Source organism: Pleurodeles waltl, chromosome 2_2 (genome assembly GCF_031143425.1).
Source record: "Pleurodeles waltl isolate 20211129_DDA chromosome 2_2, aPleWal1.hap1.20221129, whole genome shotgun sequence".
Classification (NCBI taxonomy): domain Eukaryota; kingdom Metazoa; phylum Chordata; class Amphibia; order Caudata; family Salamandridae; genus Pleurodeles; species Pleurodeles waltl.
The window spans coordinates 465,711,279-465,723,997 of NC_090439.1; the positions used below are offsets into that span (position 1 = coordinate 465,711,279).

Here is a 12,719-nt window from a genome sequence, read left to right on the forward strand (position 1 = left end):
AAAACTACCAAAAATCACCACAAATATGTAAGAAAGTGGGAAGATGTTAGTACCCTAGACAGGTTTTCTGATATCAATTAATCTTTTGGAAAACTGTGGTTATGGGCTGTGGTAGCCTGTATATTGCTTTTGTTGACCTATGGTCAGAATTTGATATGGTCCACTGCACTACATTTTTGGCTGCAAGGGTGTCCCAGCCAACCTTCTGGCTATTCTTATTGGGCTACATACTGGCGACTTTGCACAGGTACGGTGTGGAGTGTCTGGGGAATTGACAGATCGCTTCCCTGTAAACCAGAGGTTTAGGCAAGGATGTGTTGTTGATCCCACTCTTTTTACTCTGTTTGTTAACGATTTGGTCTCCTATTTAGACAAGTGTGAGAGAGATGCTCCTAGGATAGGAAACTTCAAGGCTTCGGCCTTGATGTTTGCTGATGGTACACTTTTGGTTTCTAAGTCCCCAATAGGTTTGCAGAAATTATTATGGCATTTTGAGGTTTTGTGCTCAGAGACGCCTTGAGATAAACACTGCTAAAACTAAATTTATGATTATGAATCCTGGTCATTCTACACACCCTAATCCTATTCGTTCCAGGGTACCCCTGGAAAGGGTTAAGATTTTCAATTATTTGGGGAGGACCCTAACTGAAGAGATGGACTGAAGCCATCACATAGATAAATGGAAGCTTAAGCTTGTGCAATACAGTGGGACGCTCCTTGGAGCACTGAGAGGTTCATCTTTTTGTCCTTTGTTTCCAGCAATACAGATTTACAAAATGCAAGCTTTGGGGTTTGCTCTCTATGGGGCTGAACTCTGGGGCTATAAAAAGGAGTCATGTTCGCAGGTGGCTGAGAATAGTTTTCTTTGTCAACTCTTAGGTCTCCCTGTTAGCTCTCCTTTGACACCCCTTAGACTAGAGGTGATTCTGAGGCCTCTTTCTGAGGTGGTGGGGCTTTGGTCTTTGTTGTACTGGAGACAGTTATGGGCTAACCCTGAGTTATCTCCCTATCTATCAGGATCACAAGAAGTGTTAGGCCATTTTGTATCAAGGAGTAAACCCTGGCTTAGTTATGTTAAAGAGGCCCTAAACAAGATAGGGTGTGGAGAACTATGGGAAGACCCAGAAAGTGTCCAGTCATTTAGTAAAGAGTTGCTTAAGAAAAGATATTTTGAGGCAAATTAAGCTGAGAGGCTGTGTAGCGCTTCTCTGGGTATCTTGGCCAAAAGCTTCCTTCAGTTCAAGGATACATTCAGCTTTGAACAATTTGTTGATGCTATTGAGCCCCTGTGAGCCCGGAAGCTGTATGTGCAATTAAGGCATGGATCCTTGCTGATTGCCCATTTTACTAATAACTGGGCTTGTACTAATAATAATGAAAGGTGTATTTGTCCTTCTTGTGGAGTTGAAAAAGTCACGGTTGAACATGTGTTGTTCTTTTGTTCTGCCTACGTCCAATGTAGAAGGTATTGTATTATTCCGGTTTGTCGACTGCTTGGTGTTAGGGAATATAAAAATGCACGTCAAATTTTAAGGTACGATACCACCCCAAGTTTAGTATTTGCTGTATCTCGCTTTTTACTATTGATGTGGAGAACCAGGCAAGAGGATTAACACCTCCTCCAAAGTTGTAATAACCCCCTAAGGGCCTAATTATGAGTTTGGCGGTCTGACTGTCAGCCCAACAGCCCCATGGGGAGGAGACCACGATGAGCTGGCCATCTCTCCCTGCTCAATGTTTCCACTGGGTTGACCAACAGAAGCCTCTGTATTAGGAGGTTTCCATCAGTCAGCCCAGTGGAAACAGCGTGGCGGCATTGGCCTCAGCTCCTCAACGAGCTGAGGCCAATGCCGTCACACAGAGAGGGAACCCAGCACCCTTGGAATGTGCACTGTCTACCTTTAGCACAGAGTGCACATTCCGAGGGTGCTGGGCAGGGGGCCCCCAGCACTGCCTTTCCACCAGAATTTTCATGGCCGGGATACACCTACCCATGTCATAAATCTCACCAGAAGCTTGTTGCACCATCATCCATGTGATATGGGGGTCATGCTACAGACAACAAGAACACTTGTCATTATGTACACAGTCGGAGTCATTCACAAAGAAAGACACATTCACAGCCACAAAACGCCCCCTATGGACAGGTCACTCACACTGCACCACAGCACTACACAAGACCACACGTATGCACATCTTAGGCGCAGGGACAACAAAGTGTATACAACATTGTGTCACACAACATAGCAACATGACATCTACAAATACAACTTCCACCCTTACATTCCTCACATGGCATGGACCATTGTCAATTTCAATACACATTGGTATGGATGTGTCATGGAACACAAACACCACTCCCATTAAACCTCCCTGGTATGGACCCACACATCACCCACATTGCCACAATGGAAGGAAAATGGGATGCACAATAGTCAGAAAGACAAATATCCGAAGCTCACTATGCAAACAATACCTGTACCATAGGGATGGGGGCATCAGGAGCACTCAGGGAAGGATTACACTTTGCACACACCCCTAAAACAAGGTATGCACAGGAACTGGCCCTACATGTATCTCTGGAACAAACAATACTAGAGCCAAATGACATGCTTATCTGCAGAAGGTGGAAGTGCAAGTCAAGAAAGCCCTTACAAATAGCAACTGCAAGGGACATACATCTACATGAAGTAGCTGCACGATGCACACAGCAAAATGGACACATGCCCAGTCAAATGCAAACAAAGGTAGCACAATTAAACACTCTCCATGCTTGCCCTAAAAAAACCTGTGCTGACTCACGAGACAAATATGCAATCTATATTAGGGGGCAATGTCTAACACAATACATGCTGACATTGGACCACTCAAGATGAAATACTTCCCATACCAAACAGAACACAATGCAATGACACCACAATTGCATTAATAAACACATATCCATGCAGTCAACATTTACCTTTGTCCTGGGTGACACCAGCACTGCCCACAAACTCAGATTTTCATAACAACAGCAAATGGATCAGCAATCAGGCTGAAACACACAACTGTAGGCAGACAACACAAATTACTCTGGAACAGCAAAAATGTAGAAAAGGAATTGCAAGAGAAATGTGTACTCGAATAAACAACTATTTGGAACAAAATGCACCATAGCAAAGGGCAGAAGATAGTCATTGCACAGAACTGTACCCACATTTGACTACTATTACTGCCAGTGAACCTTCACAGGAAGGGGCATAAATTGGGCAGGCAGGCACCTCAGGGATCATCCTTGAGGGGGCGGATTTGGGATGGGTGGGTTTGTGTTTGGGAGGGGTAGACTCTTTTTTATGAGGGGTGGGCTTCTTCTTCGGTGGGGAGGGGTATGGGTGCTTTTAGTAGGAACAGATGTAACAGGGTGGACTAGGATGTACGATTGGGATGTGGCTCAGGGCCTCTTCGGTTTGGGATGGGGGTGGAGGGAACAGAGGAAATGACAAGTTAAAAAAAGGAAACTCTCCTTTTGAACATGGGTTGGGGATTTGGAGGTTGATGGTGTGGTTGTCTGGTTTGTGTGTAGATGGTGTGATGTTTTGGGTGTGCGTGTGTGAAGTCTACTTTTGTTAGGGTGGTGTCTGTTGCATGTGTGAGTGTGGGTTTTAGTGTGTCTTGGGAGGCTGGGAGGTGGAGGTGCTGGGTGATATGGGGGTGATGGATGTGTGTGCCATCAGTGAGGAGGCCACAGTCTGAAAACATCTCCGTAGGCCAGATATGGCACTATGAATGCCTTCCAAGAAAGTATTGGTCTGTCGAAGCTGGCTGGCCAACCCGAAGATGGCATTCATAATGGGAGTCTGACCCACAGAGATACTCCTCAGGTGGTCAATAGTCACCTCACTTGGGGCAGCAGGGGTAACAGGGGATAGGGCGGAGGTACCTGTGGCACAGGAGATGCCCACCCTCTTGGGTTAGCATGCACTGCCAACTGGGTGGGAAGCAAGAGAGAGGGTAGTGGACAAATATGACACAGGAGTACATCCCGCTGGGTCCACCACCACTGGGGAGTAGCCACTAGAGATAGAATCCGATGATGAGGTTGTAGATTTGATCTCCTCCCTGGCACACCCCTCACCCTTTGGGCCACTGAGTCCCTCTGTATCAGTGGTGTCTTGACTGGAGGTACCGTTGCCAGATGCCGCCCCACTTGGCTATGCCCTGTCTCCTTCGCTTGCCTGGGCTGATGCTGAAAATACAAAGAGAAAAAGGTTTACCACATGTTCCTGATTACACTTGAACAATAGCTGAGATTTGCAACTATTACCATCACAGCAAGTAGGCCCCAGCAACAAACTCCACCAAAGTGGCCCCTTCATGTACCATACCATATGCATGCATGCCATCTGAACTGTCAACAGTTACCCAGAGGAAAATCAGGATCTCAGACAATTACATGTACACTGTAGACATCTTGTGCAAATATACAGGGTGATATGTCCTTAAACTCCACAATACAATGAATCAGCAAGCCCTAGGAAAATCACCTCTACTGTATGGCACCCCTTATAATGACATACACTGATTGCATAAGTAGACGCCATTAGTCCTTTGTATGGTGGTGAGGCCCAGAGATTTGGAAATACTAGTAGAAGGCCCACAACATGTTGCCCAAATGGGAAGCTACAACACTGTTTTCATTTTGGTCCTGTAAACAGAGATGTCTGTGGATACATGGTTGTACCCAACCACGTGTGATTTCCACATAACTGACCGTCACTCCATGATGCATGCCAGGTTACAAACCTTCGCCATTACACATGTGCAGTGCACTTTGCCACATGATGCCACATCAATGGCCTGGAAATGCACATTGTGGCTAAAACGTCCAGTCATACACATCCTATCCCTCACTGCTACTGCAGTTGTACAAATGACATGCAATGATGGTTGAGGGTATGTGTCAGCCAACAATAAATGGTGACACACTCCTGTCTGTGGCACAACATGAAATGTGCACCCATTGCAAATGTTCTGTTCCACACAGAGGTTGGATTGCACATATATGTGAAGGAATATATAAATCATCCCATTAACACAGGTAGACCATACATGAAACAGCAGTGTACACATTTTGTCAAAAAAGAAAGGAGCATATGCTAACGTATGGGCACAAGTAATATTGACAACAGTGCTGGCACGCAAATCATGTCAATGGACACTCTCCACTTACCAAGGGAAAGTATTGATCTGTAGTTGCACCCAAAGAACAATGTATGCCTTGCCACATGTATGATGGCCATCTTCACATTACAGACAGTAGTGAGGCACCAGCACCAATGACATGCTGAAGACAAGTAGCCTCTGAGTGGCAGATGCCAATATACTCATTTGACCAGACACATGGCTGAGAACAGTGATCCATCACTTCCTTATCTTTGGCTTGTAACACTGAGAAGTAGTGGTCTGTTGCATAAACTTTACACCCACAACAACAACAACCATTATTTGATTGATCAATGTATTCAGCCGTGTGTTGTCTCTGAAGAGAAAATTGTTTGTGGATGGTACACAGTGGTGTCCTAGGTCCCTGGGACAATAGGCAAGGCACATCGGTATGACAAACACAACATATCTACACATATAGTCATTCATCTCCTGTATCACACATAACTCATACTTAATCATCGGGGGAGATGTCAGAACCTAGCACATTAACCTGGCAATGTGACAGGCAGGAAGATGCCCTGTACTCACCCCCGTGTGGCTGCTGTGCTCCCCTCAAATGCCCATCAAGGTCTGGGTACACCACTGCCAGGATGCGTGACATTAGGGGGTTATGGTCTGATGTGCGCCCTTTCCAATTTGGGAGGACAGCCCAAGCTTGGCCTCCGTGATCTTCCGGGCCCAATGTCTCATGTCCTCCCACCTCTTGCGACAATGGGCACTCAGCCAACTGTGGATCCCCAGCGTCTGCACCTTCTGGGTGATGGCTCTCCATAGCTCCTTCTTCTGATGGGAGTATACCTGCATGGATGCAGAGACAAATTACAATCACAACTTTTGGCACAAACTGTTGAGTCATACACATGTCAGAAACATCAAGCTAGAAATTTTAAATTTGTCAACACACCAAAAGTATAAAGCACACAAGCCAATCAGCACAGGGACATGAATACCGACATTTGTATTCATTTGCAAACTAACAAACTCCCTGCTCAGGACCTACAATGACTATGCAAGCCTACTCACGTCAGATAGCCCAGGCTCCAGCAACATGTACTCTGGTGTGATCCATAAAGAAACATTACACACCAATGTGGCTTCTGAAGGGTACACTCCTTAGGGATGAATGGACCAACACATTCACACTCTGCAAGTTTGACTCACTGTATCGAGTCCCTACAAGCAACTTCCATAGTACAGACTTAACCATTACACTTTAATGACACTGAAATGGCTGGCATGGTGGGTACAGAAAGTGTAGTCCTTGTGCATGTGTAGACATGTGGCCTACCAAATGCAGACTCGTACCAGTCAGGGGGTGGGTTCTGTGGTATGTACCTGTACCACAGAACACTCCTTTGTACATATGTGTCTATCCTACAGAGATGAAATCCAACATAGGGAGATATGCATGGTACAATTTCTAGTATGTGACCAAGGTACTGACTCACATATCCTGGCCTCCCATAAATCAACACACTGTCTGCATTGTGGGACTGTCATGAGGGCAATAAGCCTGTACAGGACAAATATGACTTTTGTGAAGGTGACAACAGAGCTGTGGTAGTAAGGGACCTGTCATGAATCAAAGACACACATTGTCAATGATGCAAAATGCACATATGGAATAATTTTGGGATGTACCTCAGCAGGACACTGTTTCTTTACTGATTGTTCATTGGGGCAGAGAGGGACCCTAACCCCCATCATCTCCCACGGTGGAGGCCCTGATTGTATCCTGAGCATCTGGAGGCACTAAAAAAATAATGCGCCTGACCTGTGGCCCGGGACAATGTCTACTTCTTGTTGGTGGGGGTAGAGAGGGACTCTAACCCCCAGCATCTCCCGCAGTAGAGGCCCTGCTTGCATACTGAGTGCTGTAAAAATAACATGCCTGACCCGCGGCACAGGACACTGTCTACTGCTTGTTCATGGGGGAGGAAAGGGGTTCAAATCCCCAGCATTTCCCACGGTGGAGGCCCTGATGGCATCCTGAGCACTCAGAGGCGCTATAAAGATAATGTGCCTGACCGGCGGCGCAGGACACTTTGTTTATTGCTTGTTCATAGGGGCGGGGAGAGGGACTCCAATCCCCATCATCTCCCACGGTGGAGGCCCTGATTGTATCCTGAGCATCTGGAGGCACTATAAAAATAATGCGCCTGACCCGTGGCCCGGGACAATGTCTACTTCTTGTTTGTGGGGGTAGAGAGGGACTCTAGGCCCTGCTTGCATACTGAGTGCTATAAAAATAAAATGCCTGACCCGCGGCACAGGACACTGTCTACTGCTTGTTCATGTGGGAGGAAAGGGATTCCAATCCCACGGTGGAGGCCCTGATGGCATCCTGATCACTCAGAGGCGCAATAAAAATAATGTGCCTGACCGGTGGCGCAGGACACTTTGTTTATTGCTTGTTCATAGGGGCGGAGAGGGACTCCAATCCCCAACATTTCCTGTGGATCGAATCCTGCACGCTCAGAGGTACTATAAAAATAACACACCTGACCAGTGGCGCAGGGCACTGTTTGTTTACTGCTTGTCTGTGGGGGCAGACAGGGACTCCAACCCCCAGCATCTCCCACAGTGGAGGCCCTGATTACATCCTGAGCACCCGGAGGCGCTATAAAAATAACACTTCTGACCCGTGGTGCAGGACACTGTTTGTTTACTGCTTGTTTGTGGTGGCAGAGAAAGTCTCCAACCCCCAGCATCTCCAACAGTGGAGGTCTGGATTGCATCCTGAGTGCGCAGATACTATAAAAATAATGCACCTGAACCAAGGTGCAGGACGCACAGGGTGCATGCCCAGACGAAGATCAGGCCCTTTTCTCCCACCATCACCCGGAAGAGGCTGGGCTAGGCCATCCCCCTTTCACCCGCATTCAGCTAGGTTGCTGCAGTAAGTGACTTTAAACACCGCTGAAGCTTTGATAAATCTTTCTTGCCTTTTGAGTTGTGGCTGAATAAGGTTGAAGATCTTACTAGCCTGGAAATCAGAAGTTTGTTTGGTTGAAATGGGGACGCGCAAACCTGTAGCACCAGCTGACAAACTAATGGCCAACAACAAGTTGGATGGGTTTTTACAAAAGGCAGTCGTTGCATTGGACAAGGAGACTGATTCATCTGAGAGGCGCCTTTCAATTTTAGTTCCTACTCAGACACCCTCAGGCTCTGACTCCCCTAAAATTATGAATTTATGCAGCAAAGTTCCTATCTTGCCCTCACCTATCATCCAGGATAATTTGCTGCAGGGGCCACCCCTCCTTCTGTTCCCGAAGTATTTATGGGAAAAGAGACTGAGTTAACAGTCCAGCAGCCTGTCTGTATGGATATGAGGTGAAAGAGGAAAAGTGTGGAAAAAATCACAAATACCAAACGCCCGAGTATAATAACAGATATTCCCCGTCAAACTGCAAAGGGGAACAATATGGCCTGTCCTGAAGGTTCACTTCCCCCACTTATAGAAAGGTTTTCTGATGAACTTGAAAAAAGACCGATACCTATTTTAGATTGGCTTTCTGCTGTCAAGGAGGCATTCTGGAACCTTGACAAATTATTGAAACATGAACCTGTGTCAAAGTCTGTACCCTATCGAGCACCTTCTTTGTTACTTACTGAACTGGCTCAACTATCACATCCGGTGTCCTCTCTGCCATGTTCAGAGTTGGTTTCAGTGTCAAATAGCAATGATATAGAGCCTTATGCAAATGTCCCTATACCCAAAGTCAACTCGGGTGTACAGACCTTCAGGTGGGCACCTTGAGTGATTGTGATCCTAGCCATAATGAGGCGAATTCAGAGCGAGTAACCCAACAGAATGGTGTAAAGCATAAGCGCATTAGGTGGAATGGCAGTAGGAATCTAGGGCCTGGTATACCTACCCTCCCTCCAGAAGCAAGCCTCTTGATGACCGTATTGGTTAACGTACCCATTTTGCATTCAAGTGTATCAGAATCCTTTATGGAATTGAAAAATAAGGTGATCCATTGGCTTCATGTCTTTCCTTATCATTTAGCATTAACTATACTTATGGTGAGGAGGGTTAAATGGGTGGGTACGTTGCCCAAGCAATGTGAGGGAGAGTGCATCCTTATTAACTTTGATTCTCCCAGGAGGGTGAAGCAGCTTTTCATGAACTGCTACAAGGTGGGCCCAAGGCAAAGGGGCATGTTTCTGTAATCATTGCCAACATTTTACTCCAGGCGAGGTTCGGTACAGCCCCTCGGGGATCAGCAGTGTTACTGCAAACTACTACATGTCAAGACAACAATAACAATCCAACTCATCAAGGGAAGTGTCTTAATAGGTTTTGTCGCTAGCTATCAGAGTTGGACTGATGCTGAGGGCTAAACAGCCATAGTGTACAAGGGCATATATTATTCCATCCCCCAACCCCCCCACTGGTGGGAGGCTGTATATGGAGATGGAGATCCAAAATTGTATTAGTTTGCTTCCTGATGAGGTGCAGGAATCCCATCCATTGCCCCCAATTCATACTTTACCGCTGGTAAACTACTTAGCCAGGATGTAGCAAGAATTGAGCCACAGCTAGCAATTCCTGAGGGGGGGATTTTATTGACAAACACCAGATCTGTACCTTTCAGGAAACATGGGCTTTGGAACCCAAGCATACATCCGGTTTCAGAAGTTACTGGGTGCCTGCTTGAAGGACAACAGCTGGGAGGGCCTCGGGAGGATTACTAATCTGGATCAGTTGGTCCCTTAAATGCACTGTGACTGAACTGGATCTGGGATCAAATGATTTACAGGCTCTAGTCTTAGAAGTTAACAAAGAAGTTACTGTGTTACTGATTAATCTATACAAAAGAAGTGTGGGGAGGAGTAGGGAATTAGAAACACTGTGTAATTTGGACAATTTCTGTGCTGAGTTCAAGGGAGTCCATTATCTGATAGTGGTACAGGATTTCAATACTACCTTGAGCTCTATTCAGTTGCCCAAGAACATTGTGTGGATGAGGACAGACTGAGGGATTACCTGAAATATCCACGTTCTGTAAGCGGAAGTTAATGAAAGTAGCGATGCAGTTAGTGGGCATTACTCTGACACATGGGCTCCAGACCTATAATGGGGGCTCGTGCTCAGATGTCCACTTGGCCCCCACATTAAGACAAGGGAGTTGTGATAGCTGTATTGATTATATACTCTTTGATGTCTGACTGTGGGAATATATGGAAGATATGGAGATATGGGCCCATGAAGGGAGTAATCACGACCTCCTTATACTTGCCATTTGCTATTTTTTCCTCTGTACTGATGCTGGAGTCCTAAATGGTTATGCTCAGTAGCAAAAGTTGACTAATAACAGGATGAATGTTAAATTGGAAGCTGCAGAATACAACCCAGCTAGTGTTGTCATCCTATACCAGACACTAGACAAACACATGGAATTAATGGCCTCATTTTGTGGGGATTAGAGGATAGTTAAAGAGCATATGACCTATTACGACTTTCTTGGTGCTCTTTTTGTGTTTGATACAATTGGGAAAACAGGGCCTAAATCTAAAAACATGTGGTTCACCTAAGGATGTAGAGAAGCTAAGAACAACCTGTTGAAGGCAATTAAAGGAGGTAGCAGAAACAAGATCAGGTCAAACAGAGCAGATTATAGGCAGGAACTAACCCGGGCAAGGCGACAGTGGGAGAATGAATGCTGGGATAACTTTCTTGAGGTTGCTGGAAGAAATGACCAGAGTCACTTCTGTAAATTGGCAAACAATTGTCACGGAGATACACTATCCCCTACTGGATCCTCAATGGATGTCACATTTCAGCTCCCTTTATTCAATTTCTGAGGAGTCACAGAATGAGGATGCCAGCTCATCCAGGAAGGAAGAAACTCTATCAGCTGTTACTTCACTTAAGTTGGGCAAAGCCCCAGGTCTTGACAAAGTACCAGGGAACCTTTGTAAATCAAACACAAACATTTGAGTCCCTGGTACAAATGATGTCTGTAATGCGGTAGCAGCCGGAGCCCCAATTACACCTACGTGGAAGGGGGCGGAAGTTGTGCCTATCTTTAAAAAAGGAAATCCCAGTGTCCCGTCCAACTTCTGGCCAATTAGTCTGCTAGACAATCTTCAGAAGATTTTATGTAAGCAGATTTTGAACCAGGTATTGGAATGGATTGATGAAAGTGACACCATTTCAAGCCTGTAGGCAGTCTTCAGGCCAGCGACTAGTGCTGTTGATCAGGTTCTTAGATTCCTGTTGACCAAATGGAAGACCGTAGATAAAGGTGTGGGTGATCTGTTTGTGGCTTTCATAGATCTTTGCACAACCTTCGACCTAGTACCAAGAAAGAAGTTATGAACAACACTGCAAGAGATGGGGGTTCTGTCAGATTTGCTTGACTTCATTGTTCGTCTGCATGAAGACACTTTTGCACGTGTTAGGTATGTTAATAAGGGGGAGTTAACTGATCCAGTAGAGTTTGAGAAGGGAGTTCATTAGGGATGTGTCCTGACACCCACTCTCTTTTATATATTAACAATTGCATTGGATATTTGAGTGGTTGTCTCAATGACTCTCCCACTCTAGCTGGCCAGAAAATTCCAGGCCTTCTTTACGCAGACAACACTCTTCTACTTTCCAAGACCAGGAGGGGTCTCCAGAATTTAATAGATAAGGTTTGTGAATTTTGTAAAGATTTTAGCTAGAGATAAATGCAACGAAGACCACGCAGATGATATACACTAGGATTTGAAAGCCAATGTGAACCTGACTACTGAAACCTTAAAAAGGATCCGTGAATTTGCTTATTTAGGAATAAGACTAGTGGACTCGGGTGCCTGGGGAGCTCAAATAATGAAAAGTTTGCATGCCATCAGTTACAGAGCAGTTGTAATAGTCAGTATGGCAAATAAAGTGCCATATTTTCTAGTAAGCCCTGCTGTAGATTTCTCTAAAATGCAGACGAGGGGAGTAGCCCTGTAGGGCCATAGCAATTTAAAAGCTTTGCATAAAGGAAAACAACTTTCTTAGAAATAAAACAGGGTTGTCGAGGGGTACCCCTTCGATTCCGCTCAGGTTCGATCTAGGACTACATTCAATACTAGATGTGGCAGTTTTATAAACCCTGCTTTATTGGATTTGACTCTGGGGAACAAATGGATTGCACAATTGCAGGGCTAGCTGGATATCTCAAGATGTCTGCGAGCTGCATAGAAAGGAGGATGGTTTAGGAACCTGCGATCCAATTGGGCAATATTAGATCTCACAGAATTTTGGGCTACCCCAGAAGCAAAACCATCAACTGCCACGCATATAGCAAAGCGGAAATTTTGGGAAATGATTTGCCTTTGAAATTTTCAGTCTGGTGACAGTGGTCCGCTGGCTAGACATTTTCTCCAAAACAAGTCTGAACCCATTATAAAGCCCTTCCTAGATGTGATTAGGCCTGCTCATGCACACTCACTGTTTTTGCAATTCAGATCTGGCACGTTGCCTACAGCTATTTTTACTGCAGGTTGGATCTCTTTGATGAAGGGAGACA

General features: G+C 45.5%; 1 protein-coding gene and 1 long non-coding RNA gene across 2 annotated transcripts in view; one reads left to right on the plus strand and one right to left on the minus strand.

Moving 5' to 3' along the window:
- The window catches only part of LOC138276386 (adhesion G protein-coupled receptor E1-like), a 718,998-nt gene that overhangs the window by 211,248 nt on the left and 495,031 nt on the right, over positions 1-12,719 (plus strand). The gene's annotated exons all lie outside the window — the stretch shown is intronic.
- LOC138282409 (uncharacterized) overlaps positions 2,634-12,719 on the minus strand; it is a 74,164-nt gene continuing 64,078 nt past the window's right edge. The window contains exons 2-4 of the long non-coding RNA XR_011200946.1: positions 5,734-6,003; positions 4,115-4,225; positions 2,634-3,047 (exon numbers count right to left, since the gene is read on the minus strand). This is a non-coding gene — a long non-coding RNA (uncharacterized lncRNA). The remainder of the gene's footprint in view (positions 3,048-4,114; positions 4,226-5,733; positions 6,004-12,719) is intronic.